General features: G+C 45.3%; 1 protein-coding gene across 1 annotated transcript in view; it reads right to left on the minus strand.

Annotated features, from left to right (window-relative positions):
• LOC100649283 (latrophilin Cirl) overlaps positions 1-17,838 on the minus strand; it is a 362,909-nt gene extending 345,071 nt beyond the window's left edge. The window contains exon 1 of the mRNA XM_012320795.3: positions 15,501-17,838. The gene's annotated coding sequence lies outside the window, so the exon portion shown is untranslated. The remainder of the gene's footprint in view (positions 1-15,500) is intronic.
• Positions 17,839-18,305: the final 467 nt, after the last annotated feature.

An 18,305-nucleotide genomic window follows, 5' to 3' on the forward strand; every position in this document is an offset into this window, starting at 1 on the left:
CAGCGAATGTAGTCAGCAGCGACGCGACGCCAGCTTCCCTAAGTGACCGTACACGTCGAAACAATAGAGCGAGAATATTTTCTATGGATACCGAACGCGCGACTGTCTGAATGCGAAGGCGTTGTTATTCTCTTTAAGCTGTTTGGTTAAGTGGTCGTTCGTGGGTATCGGTAAAAATAATAACCCACGCGAATAGAATATTATCATACATACTACGGTGCTGCTAGAATGGTAGTATTATTAACACCGACAATCGAGATATAGGAAATAGCATCGTAGTTTAACCATCGAAGAACAAGAGGCAAAGATCGCCAAACGATTCTATCCGATTCAGTTTCCCCGGTCTATTAGCCAACCGCCTGTACAATATGCAGAGTGTGAATTCACGAGAGATACAAGTTTCTTCGCTCGATGACGATGATATCGTCGCGCTTTCTTGCGCCGGATGAAATTTCCTCGAAGTCGATTCACCGAAGGATAATGGTAACGTGGCGTTCGGGCTGTTGTACCAGCGACGGCGGCGGCGTTTCTACGGGACGAAAGAAAGTGGTGGTTCTTCTTGTTCTTCGTTCTTTTTTACGGGTCTCGAGTGTCAGAACGAACAAGCGGGATTTGCACGCGGACCTCCGTGCAGGTAGCAATCGGCTTATTTCCAATCGATTCGGTCCGCGGCAAGTTTCTTTCTTCCTCCTCTCTACCTTTCTGCCTCCCTCTTAAGCTGTTCTTCCGTACCTGTTCTCTTCATCTTCCATTCACGTGCCTTCATCTACCGATCCGCTATTTTTTTCCGCTATTTTTTCCCCTATTTTTTTCCCCTATTCCACGGCACTCTGTTCCTTTCTTTACTTCCAACCGTGTACGGTGAATCGCTTGCCTTCTCGTTGAAATTATGTCTGAAACGATGCGTTTCAGCAACATCGGCGAATCCGGATACGCTGCCAGAATCTTTGACCGTAGCAGTGTAAACAGGAGAAACGCATCGAGAGTGGAACGACGAACTAGATTAATTCGCTGGCGCCAGTAAGTTTAGTGGAGCAGGACGCCGTGTCCGATTATGACCGACTAATTCCCCTATCAGCAGCGCTCAATGTATCTATACTCCATGCATCGTACGCTTCCCACGCTTGTATCCAAATATCTCCATTTAGCGAATAAACGTTCAACACACTGCTAGTACAAAATAATATTTGTATCGATCCCTCTTTTTAATCTACTGATTAACTTCGACTAATTTCAACTAATTTCCAGCTAGAATAGCCTACTTTCCGATAATATCGCGGAATATCGTATACGGAGTGCCCCGAATATGCACGTAGTTCCATTACATCCAGTCTAACTCAAACATTCGTCACGGAATGGTTCCAAGATGAAATCTACGCTCGACCTCTATATCCTAATTTTCTTTCTACGTGGGGCACGGATCAACGGCCGTGGGCAGTTTGCCTTCGTTGTGGAAAGAAGAAACGGCCGACCCTTTCTCCGACGTACGAAGAATCGCGGCGTAAAAGGGAAAACCGACAAACGAGATTGTGCCGCGATATATATTTGTAGGCCGTAATTGGACGTGAACGAGATCGTGCGGTGAAATTCAGCGGGTCGAGTTTGCGTGGCCAGGCGTACTATCCCCGAGGACCTATTAGTATCCGATTAGAAGAAGGGGCCAATGGGGTCGATGCGTACATGACGACCGGACGCGTTCGCGAGCCTCTTTACAAACGTTTTCCTCGTATCGAGATAAGGAGAAATCGAGTTTCCTCCCCTTGTACTAGCGAGCCACTTACGACGGAACGAGTGGACCCTCGAAAACGAGCGTTCGCGTTGCACACAGACGATTCGGAACAAGTAGATAACTCGAACGTTACGGGTATGTAAAGCGGCCCGTGAATGGAGACTCGCATGCAACGGAATTTATACCACCGGCCAGATAAGAAGCAAATCTGTGGATATTCGAGCAAGATCTGGCGAGTCTTTACACGAACGTGTATGTACATCCGCGTGTATGTGCGTGTATGCATGCACTTCGTGCAACGATAAACTAACCGCAGCCCTGTGGAATCGGAAAACGAATTTTATACGCGCAGAAAATTGTTCTATCTAAAAAGGTTAATTTCACCGGACCGCGATATTCTTCGGCGTCGCATACTTTGTCCATAAAAACGTTCCTCTCGATGAACTTCGCCGAGATAAAGCTCCGCCAGAGGCTCATTTTGCTTGGAAATGTACTTCGTACCTTTTATTTCGAAACACATACATACTTCGTTTCTCGCCTTTTTAGTCGACGCTACTTCGATTTCGTATTCTGAAGTATACGTATACCGGTTGAAGGTTTCTTCGATAAGAGATTCAAAGTGGTAACGAAGCGACGCAGTCTCGCGTTATTAGTTCCAAGAAATGAAAATTTTTATCGATCGTCGTTATCATCGAACGCCGCGAAATATATGTAAGGTTGCAGACGTTGCGAAAAAGAAAAAAAAAGAAAAAATGGTCGGCGTAACAAAGGCAGCTGGCTCGAGAAGGAGCAGCGTGTTTCAGGTTCGTCCAGAGGGAAGCAAAGGAGAAGCAAACGTGGAAGAACGGAATGGAAGTGCGGGTGCCGGCGATTGGGCCCGGTGACGAGCCTCGCAAAAAGGAAGAAACAGCAGAAGCAGCAACCAGCGCACTTCTGTTTATTCCGAGAAACGGCTCCATTAACGAAATAGCCGGACAAACGAAACCGAACGCAGCGCGATCGCGCGCAATACACGCACTCCGTGGGCCCCGGCACCGTGTGTATCGCTAGAACGATCGGCTACCTCTCTTACCGGCGCGGCGTGGCGGCCCCGAGAAACAGAGAAAGTGAGTTAAGAGTGGCTGGACGAGAAGATACAGCGATGCGGTGGATTCCAGCGTCAAGGCGGTGAGGTCTCTTTGAAGGTTGCATCTGTTCGTCTCGCAGCCAACGGAACGATGCACCCAGCTACCGCGGAATTTTATTATCGACATCCGATGTTCGACGTTCGACCGAGCGTTTCTATCTTCAACTATTCCCTGTTCAGGTAAAGAAAATTTCAAACATACTCCTCGTCGCGAATGTCGTCGAACGTTTAATCGCCGCGGAGCGTTTCACTTTGCGCGCCTGTTCGTGATTCTCGGTAATGAGACGCGTGTAAAGCGAGCGAGTAAACGTTGGAACAACCCATGCTCGACTTGTCTCGCGGTCCCGGTTGTTCGCACGTTTTTCTCTCGCGCAAAGGATATTCTCTTCTCGGTACAGAATACCGGCTGCATTTCCGAGTGTGCGTTACACGCGTTTAGCGTACGCATTTAGCAGACATCCTGGCCAAGGTACATCGGGGAGGAACGTTAAGCCGGCTATTAAAAGCGCGATAGACCGTAATACCTGTAGTTAACCGAACGTGGCCGGCTCACTACATTTAGCAGGAATTGCAAAAGTTACGGGCATTATTATCCATCCGCTCTCGACCAGCCTTTTTCTATCGAGCCACGGTGCGCCGTGCTACGTTGCGCCAATAAAAGCTATTTTACTTCTTAATCCGAGATACTGCAATTTTCTGTGGCCCAAGAGAGGCGGGAAGAGGAAGGGACGCGGCAGGGTGAGTCGAGAGACCTTTTTAGTGGGCGCCATTCGGCGCCGCGTTCAGGCCGCACCAGCCGTCGTAGCCAGGGAATGCTCCTCTCCCCTCTTGCGTTTTCCCGCATTTACTTTTAAAACTCATTTTTCCCCATTACGCTTCCCCGACGTTTTCGAAATCGAGTTTCATCGTTCGCCGATACGTACAACCGGTGGATCGTACCTCCGGCAGAGTTTACCGCGTTATTGCGAGATGCGTCGGCGTTTTATTAAAATTGCGTTTACAGCGGTGCCCACGTTGCTACCTCCTGTTTGCCTTTCGACGGAGATGGGGCCGATAAACGAAAGAGAATCCGGGGAAAACGAAATGGAACAAAAACGAAACGGAAGTTGCACGTAGTTGTGTCGGGGCTTGGTGGAATCTCGGAGAAAATGACAATGAGAACCGAGCGTTTTCCAGACGGGCGGCAAGGTGACGCGTTTCCAGAAGAGAAGCGCGAAATTCCAAGTGTGACTTTTACGTAGCCGCCGCCACTGCAAAAGGAGAAAAAAATCTGTCCTCATGCATTTTACATGAGGAAACGGTTTTGTCAATACCGTTGTTGTGATCGAAAATGGCTCCTGGAAGATACGATTTGAATAAGAGGGCCGTGGGGACGGGGTCGTCGTGTCGAACTTGAATCAGGCCGACTGTAACGAATAAATTGCTCGCATTACGAGCGTCGGCAGCGATCCGCCGTCCTATACGTATGACTATAGAATAGATCAACTTTTGCTCCCGCCGCACTTTGTACGCCGATTTATTTTGAAACGCGACCATAGCTCGACAAATCCATAATGCATATCGATTTCGTAGGCTTCGCCCGATCGTTCCGAAACAGAAACTAAGGGAAAGTATTTCGTGCAGGCTACGCGGTAGACGTTACACCCATTCGACAAATGGGTATCAAATTTCAACGATTCCTCAACCCCCATCGAATTTCACATAAATAGCTATTTGCCATAAATTTCTTCCTTATCGTTTGATCGATTCACGAAATTTTTACCAACAATTAATATTCTTTGGAAAGAACGTTGTTCACCTTATGAAACGAAATTGGTCCACTGTCGAGAGGTCACCGAGACCAATGCCGATTATTTCGACCGCAATTACGGACCAACCGTCGCAATTCTGGAAATCACAGGCAGTAGGCCGAGCAAGTGAGATTTTCGTTGCAGCACGAAGGCGGAAAGAGAGACCTGTTTTTAGAATTGCACTGCCCTCGCGACAGTTGCAAGCAATTATCGTATATCCGGTGCTTAGAAGCCGCTGCAGTTAAGTGTACGTCCCGTTCAAATGGGAGCAAGCGCAACGGGGAAAATAAGAATGCGTTTCACTTTGCGCGGCCAATTACAGAATGGCTAAGAGCACCACAGGTAGCCCGTCGTTTATTCTCAGAAAGATACTTCCCCGTGTTTTGCATACCTCTCTTCCAAGCGACTCCTCTTTCTTTCATCCCCCATCCCACTTTACAATCTTTTCTCAATCTTTTTACGTTTCACCTTTTCGAATGCAAATTACTAGGAACACCGCTTTTCGAGTTCTCGCCCGCTCGCGATACGCTGCACACTCGAAACTATCAACGACACGAACACACCAACGTGCACCGATGTGAGTCATACCCCTATCAGATGACACTACTGCGCCTTAATTTGATAAACAGATGTGTCTCACCGCGAGAAAAAAACCTTGCCAGACCAACGATTGAACTCTGAATATGACAGATAATGGCTATATTCCTGTCCTTCGATTTGTCCGATAATTGATCAAATTGCATCTTTATATTAGTTGCGTGACTGAAGATTCATTACCGATGCAACTGAAATCGAAGCAGCACTCTGCAACACGTACTTCAGATTGCCTGTCTCGTTCAAACTACCGACTTGCAATCGGAAGTAGTTTTCGAGTACCTACACTTGGAATGAATCTACACGTAGAAATACATATATCTACAATTCTATTTTCAAACTCCATGTAAAATGTTTCGCGTGTTACGGAACAGTTCCGGAATTCTCGATATTCGTAACAATCGAGTCACTCTATGTCCTCTAAAAAATGCTCGCCTCATTTTCCGCAAGGAACAACGATGCCACTTTTCCGGTCAATAAATTCTTCGCTGGTACAGTAATATTTCCACGAGTTAATCCGGCCACAAAAGTCAGAGGGTTATATATTTTCACCGGTGCGCGGACGTCGTACGGCGGAATAGCCAGGTATTTACAGGAGCCTAGTCGTGTTTATGAAAAGCGGACAGTCGGTCGCGATACGCGCAATTTAACATCGACTCGTTGATTAGCATGCGAAGAGTAACACACAGGGGAACAACGCGTCGGGTCCGTGGCCGGGGCGTTGAATGATCGCCGCTCGAAAAACCGTGTCAGCTCGGACGTCAACGATTTTAGCATAAGAATACCGAGATCTCGCCGCGGCGCGCTGGTCCGGCTTGTATTTGTACGTTCATTGTCCGGCCCGGATGCTAACACGAGGAACGGCCAGAAGAAAAATAGACGGCGTCACCGGTGCCGTGAACTACGTCGTGATCGAGTGCAGTTATGACACTCCCGACGGCACATTTGTATGCGAATAAACACGGACGTGGGAGGTGAGAGACTGAATAATAACTGTGGCTAACGTCTCGCTGTCAGAGGGACTTGCCGGCCGGTTAACGGGCTACTTTTGCGTCTTCATTCGCGGAAAGTGTCTGCCAGACAAAAGGTATTCCATTAAAACCACCGGCTAACGCGTCGAATTCCTGTATCTGTGTACATAACTCTAAGTTACGTTACGAAGCTCGAACCTGTCTATTTATATCTACCTACCTACGCGTAATATCGCTCTTAATGGACGTATATTGGTAACAAGATCATATACGGAAGATCGAAGACACGCGAACGTAACAACTTGTTTCTTACATTGATAGCTTTTTGCGTGTCGCTCGGCCGAACGTCTCTGTAAATATTTAAAAGATCGATAACGTTACGCGTTTTCCTAATAGCGAAGCGATCACAGACTACCGCGATGAAAAATATAACCGCGGAGGTAAAGTTGTCGCGGTAGCTGATGGAAATTACCATGGTCGTAAACGACGTGCGCGATTCCCGATGATTGCAAACGACACCCGGACAGCCCCTTCGCGGACCAATTTAATATGCGAACGACCGAGTCCCGGTCCCGGCGGTGCGCTGATATAAAATGATCCGCGGCTGTATCTAACGCGGTAACGTGCAGTCTGTTGCGCCGACTGACAGGTGAGGCTACATTCAATTTTTGTAATCGAGCCCGGGAGAGCTTTAGCCTCCTACCCTCAGGCATCGTACCGATTCTCTCTTTCTCTTTCTCTTTCTATCTGTATACTCGCGTGGATTCGGCAGTTTCGACCCCCTTTTGTGTCTGACAGATAAACCGCAACCATTATTCGCCCTCTTTCTCTTGGCAAGTCCGCGCGCCACCCTTTCCACGGTCGCGGTGTTCGTTGTATCCTTTTCTGCAGAGGCTGGCGGTAATAGCCGAGTCCGGTCGTGCGCTTCGATAGCGGTAGATAACCGACACGAGCAGAGTACAGAGAGCGAAGCACCAATTAGGAATTAGATTTCTCCTGGATGCCGGATCTCTTTATTTGTTCTCTTGGCATGCCTCTATGTTCCCCGCTGCGATCTCCGCGGTTGCTACGAGGCTGAGTACGTGTGCCCGTTTAGTCGGTGCGGGCTCTCTTTCTCTTTCTCTGTACTGATTCACAGCCATTGGTATACTCGCAGTGGTACGTGTCTCGCGAGCGCAACGAGAAGTACACGCGTACAGAAAAAGAAAGAGGGAGAGAGGGGGGAGGGGGGAAAGAGAGAGACCAAGCAAGCTCTAATGAACGCTGAAAATTAGCCGCTATCTATTCATCTGACTGGTAGCTGCGTCCTGCCGCGAAGGAACGAAGAAGCCCGGAGAGAGGAAGGGAGAAAAAGAAGAGTGCGCAAGTCGGCAGCCTATGCGAAAACTACTACCTTCTGTCGTGTGCCGGGTAGCTCCATCGGGATTTAATTCGATCGTCCATTCGAACAGACGACGCAACTCCTGTAAAATCACTCGTACAATGCGAGCTATTAATAAAATTAATTCACTCTGTATTAGAACGAATAACTTCGTTCCGATATTAATTCCACGTTACGGACCGAACAATAATCCCGAGATCGTCGTTAAAAATCGAATAAGTTAAGATTCGCGTACGAACGAGCTTGCTCGAAACGCGTAATATTGGATTTTATTTATCCATGGCGAAAGAAATGACGACAACGAGAGAAAAACGAAGAAAATTCGTCTTACGGAAAATATGAGCGACAGACGGAAATATGACAAAGAACCGGTGGATTACAGTCGCTGGAAGGAAAGGAAAGAAGAGGAGAGAGCGGCTTTTGCGGAGACAACAATTTTACGAGATAGAACCGCGTACATGAGACGATATAAAACACCGCTTCCAGAGAGCCTATGCCACTTTGGCTCACCCGATAGGCAAGGGTACAGCTAAAAGCGGAATGTCGTTCGGTGACATAACTTTAGGAAAATTTGTTTCACGAGGAAAATATTTTTACGTTTTAGCTTCTTGTTTGTCGCGAATGAGCACCTATGCCACAGAAAATAAACCGGCTGCTTGTTCGCGTGACAAAATTATTACTTATTTATTGCGAGAAAAGTCAATCACCACACTCGTACGTTCGCATTTATACCAGCAATACGAGCCGCTAAATTAAATAATTGACCGAATGCATATAAAACAAGCAATCTCGGTAGCATAATTGTTGATTCCTAGGCAACGAATCTCGTCGTACGTATAAAGTATTTCTTTCCGAGCTTCTACTCCTATCTGGCTCATTTTGCAAAATTCAGGACCGTTCGCCTGGAACGGAATTTCTTTCATCGTTCTTCGACAATGTTTATCCGATAACATGAAATTTGCTATGCGTGTTTAATTAAACACGCAGCCGAAAACAAAGCCGACGTTTCTTTCCAGCTAGGTCGCCAATATTCGCGAGGTACGATGGAACGTGCAGATTCTATTATCACGAGAACAGGAACTCGTAGCATGGCCAGAGTATCCGCCGCTCTGGTGCTGCTGCCTCTGGTCCAGCGGAGTTGGTCAATCGGGATCTCTCTTGGATTACGCTTTACACGGATCCAATCCCCGTTCCTACCCGTCCTACCTAATTAAACGGAACTAATACTGACGCTGCATGTAGTCATTGAAAACGTCTATAACGAACGTTCCCTAGCATGCCGCAGCTACACGTACAACGATCGACTTGTGTTCATTTCGTTCGCGCGTATTCATCAGCCCGCTGAATAAGACAAAGTGAATCGAATCATGGCCAAGAAACTCGTAACCTATAATGATTCTAAGTAAATGTTTCACTCTGATCTCTTTCCGAGTCAGATTATAATTTAGTTTTCTTTTAACGCCTTCGCAGTGACCAATTGCTTTTTATTCCTTCGCGTTGATCGTGTATTTTCATCGAAAATTTCAACGCTAGACCATAGTAAACAGTATAGCATTTTAATATGCTTGATTGCGTCAAAGAGAACATGTTACGTATCTATATCGAACCTTCGAACGCGCTTGCACGACTATTAATGAACTAGAAGCAGAAGCGTTCGTCTGTCTGCTATTATAAGACCGAACGTTTGACATTAGCTTTATTAAATAAAATCGCATCAAGAGGATCGTATACAACGGGGTTAATTGAATGATTGGTCGTGGTATACCCGGGTCAGGTCGTATCGCATTTTCCTACCGTGTGTATTGCCCCCGTGTCTATTCGAACATCATCGTGCACGCGTGTATGTGCGCAGGACCACAATACTTCTCCGACTGTTTATTCACGCTTACGTAACTGCATATACGCCGAAGCTACACATTCATTCATACAACGTAAAATACTTTGGTGTATTTCGTTTGACGTAGTTTGCACATTAGTAATGCAAATTCCACGCTATTTCACCTTCCGCGAGGGCTCAACCACTATGGATTTTCAGAGATAGCACTCAACCACGGACCTTTTTGGTACGCGAAAAGGGATGGAAATTTGGTGGCATCAAGGGCCACGTTAATTTTGATCCACTGACGTAAGTGGAAGCGAATTACGCCATCACGGCGCGCGGCGAATCATCGAATCGCTGAGAAAATTGAATCACGTTATACGGACGAACCAACTTTATCGTCTTTTATCGGTCTAACATCTTTCGAATATTTGTCTCTGCTACAAACGGAATATTCGTCGATCCTTTCTTTTCTCTCTATACTTTTTCTTTCTCTTTTGTTTATTCTTCACATGACCATTAATTTTAAATGTACACGGGTTATCGACAAAAAGTCGACTGTTACTAGACGCTTCATATCAGCCCGTTAGGAATGTTCATTTTTGCGGCGTCCAACAACGACGTTGGTTAATGTAAAATACCTTCTCCTTTTTAACTGACGGATCAGAGGAACAGCGCGTAATCATCAAGGCCATTAACGAGTACATTTTTTACCGAAACATGCAAGTTTACGATCGTTTTTAATGGCAAGATGAATCTTCCAATATCTCGTTTTTGCCACCCAACCCGGAGAACATGTAACGAAATAAAGCATGGCGTTAATCCAATTTTCATTGCTGTTTTCATTACGATAATGCGTTGGCATTTCGAAGTATCGGATAACTCGGTTTTTGTTCGCGTTCAATCTTTTCGCCAGCCGTCCCATTTACTTTTTTTTCCCATCGTCGTTTCTTCCGATCGTTCTTATTACTAAACTTACCAGCTTCGAATATTGCGTAACGAAAAGAATACGCACGTAACACATGCGATGTGCTTTCGATCTTTTTCGTTATTCGATACCACGCTAGCAGAAGAAGATTCGTTTACGATCCAAGGATGCATTTGCTCATAATATAGATGCACAGACACTGATCGTGTATAAATGTGCATTCCGGACAACGGGCGTCATTCGTCGATTAGACGCTTTCGAATTCTTTAATTAGACACCCAGCGTTAAGGAGCAGCCAGTTTTCATTACGTTAATGAGTAAAAAATGGCGAGTGGCCGCGTATAAAATCTGCCGGCGGTTCTTAGCGTGTCGCGAGGGAAGCCCAATGAAATTCCTGAGAAAGAATTAATTACATCGGTATTGCAGCGTCGGCGGGGTCAACGTTGTCGAGCGAAAGTATTTTCCACGGATCAATAGAATCCAGCTGAATTGCATTGAGATCGAGCAAAATGCTAATAACGTCGACGTCGCATTGTTCGACGGAATCGTAAGAGTGATTCACCGATACGCCCAACGACAATGCCTTTTTAATATCGGTTCACGAGGCGCGACTGTTACACTCGCGGAATTATTATAACGAGGACTTCTGAAGTATCTAGTTACCGGGCTGTATAGTGACCTCCTCCTATCCCTACGTTCCTCTAAATAGAAACGCACCGAGACGATCTTCGTTTCAATGATTTCGCGCGTGGTTAAACTTTTCCGCTAATACGCTTTCCTACAGGCGTTACGGTAATAAAATTCGTGGAACACACTGTACGTACCACGCTGCAACGAATCGATAATAAGTAACAATCGCGTAGCAATTGAGTAACAATTAAAACGCAACAATACAACTATCAGATTTCTTCCGAGTCTCTTCACGGACGTTAAGATGCGTAGATAAGCAATAGGTTCATGAAAGCAATAAAATTGCTTTCCTATTTCTAGACCATAATGCCAGATTTAATTAAAATAATAATAGCAAGCTACCATTGAGAGTTACTTGTATGCAACTTGTTCGCCTTCGATTCTACGCGAGAGTTTCACTTGCAAATTATACACGCCGCGTCACCGATCGTTCGATCAACGATTACAGTGAAAGGCTAGGTGGAAGATTATTTCTAAATCACAATGCGATTACCACCTACTCGGTACTACATATTAATATATAAGCTCGTCAAGATATATGTATACGGGCAATATGTATTTGCGAGAAAGCTGAAAACATTTTTTGTTTAATTTCAAGAACTGATATTCCCTGTACGTCAATGTAAAAAAAGAATGATTCAGATGGCAAAAGAGAATCTTTAAATCTTCTTAATCGTTTGAGAATCTATATGACATATCGGAGAAGCGAAACTAAACTCCTGCTAAGTTTTGCTCATCCTTTCGTTTGTACCACTAGAAACGTTCATTTCTCTGAGAAAACCTTGGCATGCATATCTATCTGTCACGATTCCCGATCACGATCGGTTTCGTCGATTTCATAGAATATGCCCGCCTGATCGAGAAGAACAATAATCCCTGGTCCTATCTCTGATTATACTCCCTTGAAAATCGCAAAACGGCTTGCGCGGCTCGCATGGCATCGAGTAAGAGAACCTATTATCTATTTATATTATTTTCAGCATCGATCGATCGCCTCCATCTCAATTACACCTTTTCCCTCGATCCGCTTTTGCCGTATTTCGAAAGGTCACCGAGCACCAAAGTGAAATAGACCATTCTAAGCTAACCGCGAAGGAAAGTCGTCTCACTCGCACACGATCGCCTCTGCGGGGAGCATAAGAACGATTCGAAGATAGCAGCAGTGCCGGACGGTTCACGTCATAATAAAATTAAATTCATATCTGGGATCAAGGGAACGCGAGAGAGCTACCGCGGCATGACCTCCCGTTTATTGTAAGCAAACACGTATGTCCTAGTTCGTTTTTCTTTGTCTCCTTCATCTACCCTTTTTGTACTTCTTCCTTTCTCTGCCTATCCCTTTTAACGTCAGCCTGTCTCCCTTTTGGCCTCGTTCTCGCGCGTAGTTCCATATCTCTTTCTCCGTCTCAAATAGTTTTGATTCATGAGAAGGGTGTAACCTGAGCATGCGTGCTACGCGTGTGTGCGTGCACACCTTGAGTGTTGTGTTTTTCCACTCCTCTCTGTACACCACGTTCCGTTCTCTTCTTCGTCTAGCGCGTTCTTCCGACGGACGAGGCGAAATCCGACACTGCATACCAGTAACTCGACTTCCAACCCGGCGCCCACCCTCTCTTTCTTCTTCCGCCACGTCCGTCTACCTTTCCTCCCGCCTCCATCTTTTCCGTTCCTCCAACTCTTCCTCCTACTCTGTCATCTACTCCACCTCTCTCACTTTCTACTCTAACGTGTCTGATTTTACGTGTGCTCGCGCTCACACGACCGGTCTACGTATAAACACGTGTCAACATGTCGGTTGACATAGATTTTTCGCCGAGATAGAACCTCGGAAATAAGACGGGAGGCCCCGAAACGCACTCGAGAGAAGCTTGATCGACTCTCCTTCGAGGGAGATGGAGTACGAGAAAGAGAATAAGCCGAGCACGAGGGAGGAGTATCCCGAAACCAGTTTGTACGTTTCGGAGAGACGCATCGTTCTTAAATGTACGGCCACTTGGGGCGCTTGTGGATCCACGTTTAACACCAGGAGGCATAGTGTTGCATTGTTGCCACGCTTGACTTTTAGGAACGGTGTATCGCGTTTGTTATGTCCTTAATTGATGCCTCTCTTTTTTCACGAGTGTTATTAGCTATAACTGGTTATTAGTTCCAGCGATCGCTTACGCGTCGAATCTATCCGCAAATTTTTCCATCAGCCTCGTTTCGTTCCGCACGGAGGTTCGTTAAACGATGATCCGTCCAGTGGAATAAAAAACGAAGCAGGTTGAGTATAATGTACTTGTTGTTCGACGTTCTCGATCGATCTAAGATCTCGCGTTATTTCCTATCTATATTCAAATTTTTATTCAGAAGGCAATACTTTCAAACAATAGCTTCGTTTATATCGAGAATAAACGGATTCATCGCGTGAAATGGATCTAGATTAAAATTGTAGCCAGACGAGTCCACTTCTGGATATCATAAAGCCGATTTGTAGTAGCATGATTAACCGACTCAGATCGGTAATTGACATGCACGCTATTTTCCGAGTTGGAAACGATCCCTCTTGCCGTTTGATAATTTTCTTCCTACGTTCGTGCCGTAACCATGAATCATGTGTTCACGCCGAAAGACCAAGACGTACATGCACACATTACATGTATGCGTTCTAGCGCGGGTGAAAGTTGTGATATATCCGTTATAATTTCGTACAGTTGGCGTATTGCTTCCGGACGTAGGAACCATTTGTTCCGGAAAATGGCGCAATTTTGTCTCCCCCGCGCGGGAGAACAAGCGCAATACCTTCGTGGATATAATTTAAACAAGGGCTCTTTATGTAACACGGTCTATTTATTTGGGCATACCTACGCTTGTCCGCCGTATACAATGCCCATGCGAAACGTCACACAATTTCTGTTAAACGTCCTCGCCTCTAATGGACGTGTCGACTCGCGTGCGGCTTTGTAGAAATGTATTATATTTTGCAGCTTCGGCCAGAGACAATGCTCGATTTAACCGACAATAGTCGATACATTCTCGTACGATCAGAATTTTCCACTCCTGTACGAACCTTCGATGCTTCGAATACGTGATTGTATGAATTAAACGCGAAATGCTTCCATTATTCTACTTTACCTGAAGATTGCACGTTTCCCGAACATCGTGTAACGATATCGTACAAATATAATTTCAAGAACTCTCGTCAAATGTGAAATATAATCTATATAAAAGAGTACCAATTTTTCGACAATCTGTGTAGTACAAAGATCAACGATACTAATTTTCTCTAAATTTACGCGCGAATGTATAAGTCGTTTTGTTCTATCGTTTAAGCGCAATTCGACTGGCAAACTACCGATGTAGCCTTTCTGCATTCTCGAACGCGAAGAAATTTGACCAATAAAGTTTGTGCTCTTTTATAGCTACTATAACCCCGCGGTGGCTACACTCACAATTTTATAAATCGTATGCGACTAAATTGCACGGAAACGTCGACACGCAAAATCGGCACGTTCGCTCGACACAAGTACTTTCTTTTTCGTCCCGGCCATACTGACGTACGAATTTTCTCCCACTCGCCAGTCCAGCACTCTTTCTCCCTCCTTTTCCATCCCCAAGAGGACCCTCGTCTCGGAAAATTCGATTTCAAGGATTTGCTAGCGACAGACACGAATACAGGACTTTCGCGGCATAGTGCAGCATGAGTGGAGAGACGAAACTCTTCTACAGGTACAAAAGCTATTGCTGCTCTTCGTCAATGACGATACGTCTATACGTAATACATATCCGAAAGCTCGAGCGTTTCGTCGTCTAGACACGTATGCGAACTCCATTACTTTTATGCATCGGTATTAAAACAAAGTTTATTTCCATTCCTTTTACCGATACGATTCGAGAGTTATTTAGAACGCGAATTATTTGCAAGTATCATTTGGGAAGTATTATTTAATAATATTTCCCGTTTACGATAACTATGGAAATAAAAAACAACAATACATATAACCATCGCGAATTTATACAATTGGCATCGCAGTGCTGCGATATTGCTCGAGGACATGCAAAAAAGTGTACTATGCGACCTCAATTTTGAGCTACGATTATTTTCATGTTGCACATGTTTGGGTCGCATGGGGATTCTACTGCCAATCGAAACAATACTCCCTTGGTTTAATATACCAGGCCGGCTGACAGCTACAGAAATTAGTTACGCCAACGCAATTTGTCAAAAGAATTACCGGAACAGAGAAATGATTGTAATTCGTGAACAAGGTCAAGTATGGTACGCGGTGGTCGAGTTTCGAGAAACGACGCTCTCATGCAATAATGCTGCTTATATTATGCGAAAGTATAAAATAAATACGCGAATCGAATATCATCGTTGTTATGCTGTAAATATTGATCCGCAATGTAATTGTTCAATTTACAGCAACGTGCAATATGCGATGGAGAAGAACAAAAAGGTAAAAGAATAGATTGGTTCGAGTTCGACTCACCTTCGATCAGCGTGCAGCAATTCCACGATACGAACAGTAAAACTGGCCACTGGGCAGGATTGAAAAAACCACGAAAAAATCGAGATGACCGAGGGCACGGGGTTTTTCTGCTTCTCGAGTTCTTCCCTCGAAAGGGGTGCGTGAATGCGTGCGTGCGTGTCTAAGGTCCCTCTCGCGTGCGGTGTGAGAACTCTTTTTCGGTGTTCGCGAAACGAGGTAAAAAGTAGACGATGAGGTCGACCAAGTCCACTTGCAGATTCCACGCTTCGTTTCTGACCCTTTCTTCGTTCGCCTTGCTTCTTTAATTACTCCTTTTTTCTTTAATTACCCCTCTTAATATGCGAAACGGCACACGAATTTCAATAGGTTCGCGTGATTATTAATTAAGACGTTCCATTCCAATCGAGCTGAATGATGTATACACTGTAAGGTGATCAGGACATCGGGCCGATGATTGGTCGTGCAGAACGAATGCCTCCTTTCGCTTGGTCCTGATTAATTATCTATTCGGGTAATCGGCGTCGTTCATTTACTTTGTCCGCCAAGATACGTGTTCAGCAACTTTCAAATATGGACGTCGATGAACGTTGCTCGCCGGTTAATTAACTTAACGAAAAGTCAAGAAGAATGTCTTTTTTTTCCTGGCGAGAAACCACGTGATGCGCAGAACGTCAAGATAAAAACACTGCACGACTTTGTCGGATATAATGTTGTCGGAAATATTTTCGTAAATCGATCGAATTATTTCTGCATCGTGCACTTATTTCGAACGTGTCGCTTAAACGAGGCGCATAACTCTACTGGCTTTAATCTTCGATACGATACATTGTTTCGATTGCGATAAGCGACTGACGTCGGACGGTGCGATAGGCACGCGGTCGATGATCAGTCGGTTACTTACTGAAAAAGGCATAAACCCCGGTGCGCGTCGGTGTAACAGACAATGTTTATCACCACGAAACATCAATTCTGTGTAACAGTATCGTGTCAATATCGACGAGTTTGTCAGTACCGAAACTTGTGTTTTTCTATTTTAATTAATCTCCTCGTTCGAAATGCGACGTAGAGTGAAGTCGTCTGCTGATCCGGTAACATAGACGTTTTACAGCTGCATAAGCGGTAGATCGAATCTGATTAGCTATGCGTGAAGGAATTGGAACATTATTCTTGAATAACACTCTCTTTTTCTCTCTCCCTCTCTCTCTCTCTCTCTCTTTATATATATATATAAATATATATTTCTTTTTATCTCTTTAATGGTTAATCGTTCTCACGCGATTAACTTGTCGGTGATTTTGATTCTGTCGTTTACGATTGTGCCCTTCGGTTATCTTTCCATCGATTGTCATTATTCTCTATGTATCAAGCAAATTCCAATCAAGACTCTAATCTTTCGAGGCTGTAATCAAACGACGAGCCCTAGATTCTGAATCGACGTCAGTGATTGACTCTGCGTAGAGAAACGAGGATGTCTGTCCGCACATACGTCGGATTAATTACTCCAGCGGTTAGTCGGCACACTACGCTCACTCGTGGCCAAGTTACCGGTATATATACGGCTACACCGGCCTCCAATTGCAGTTACTCGTGGCTGATGCACCACAGGACGCATCTCGAAACCCACACGCAGACGGCAACCCCGAAGCTTGCACTAGAAACACCCTCTGTAGCACTCCAGAGTACTCGATCGCACTCACGTCGACGGATCATGATGTTGCCAACGAGCACTGATTCAATGTAAACACACACACGTACACGGTTACACACACGTATACATAGACTATATACGCACACTATAGTCGTGTCACAAATCCGAACGGCGTTGTCGTCAAAATTAGTTACTAATCATGCTTCGATCAATTCCAGAAGACAATCCCGCTCGACGACGACACTCCTTGCAAAGTATTCTACACGATAACACACCGTTCCAACGAAGGATTCACGTGTACGTCTAACTGGTCCTAGTCGTACACGGATCTACTCGATCGATATTCTAGGTTAAATTTCCACGTTATCATCGCGCGCGATTCTAGTCCACCATATTGTATCACACTTACCAATAGGCAATTCGAAACCATCGGGATGGGATTACTGTAAATATCGATTCTCGATTAAGGTGGATAACCTCGAAATTGCGATTCGATACTTCTCAGTCGAGATTGATTTCGCGCGTGAAACGCATCGCAGTGGACCGACCGACGAACGTCACTGATTGACAGTTTCGCGAACACGCGGCCGCTAGTGAAATTTAAACGCGAATCGGTCGTATGGACCACCGTGATCCGGCCTCGGAACACACGCTCGTTGAACTGTCGTTCGGAGCAGCTCGGCCCGCGGTTTAGTATCAACGTTCGTTCTTGGCTGGCGTCGCGCCCCTCCCGGGACGCCGGTCGACGCCAATCGAGTGCGCGTATACCTACGTGCACGTACCTGCAAACCTGAGAGGAGAACCCACCTCTGCCTTTCTGCCTGAATCTCGACTGCACGCACCTCTACGTGATCCTGTGTGAGTACCTTTTCTGTATTTGCATTCGCGTCTTATTCGACGATTTTGTTTCAGTTCCGCCATTTTTTCCCTCTTTTTTTTCTAATTCGCTACGAATATCGCCGGGTATCTTCAATATTGAATTGTCATTCGGGGAATAACCGTAACTGGGGACAAGTCACAGAGAATTTTGATTTTCATACGGTATTTCGTTTAAAAACATGCAATTTTCTCATTTAATCTTTTTAACCTAGCTTTGCAAATATCTTTGAACGAGTTTTATCATTGACAGAGCGTGGCGCTATCGTCGTGTCGCCTCG

The sequence above is a fragment of the Bombus terrestris genome, chromosome 1 (assembly GCF_910591885.1).
Source record: "Bombus terrestris chromosome 1, iyBomTerr1.2, whole genome shotgun sequence".
In the NCBI taxonomy this organism is placed as follows: domain Eukaryota; kingdom Metazoa; phylum Arthropoda; class Insecta; order Hymenoptera; family Apidae; genus Bombus; species Bombus terrestris.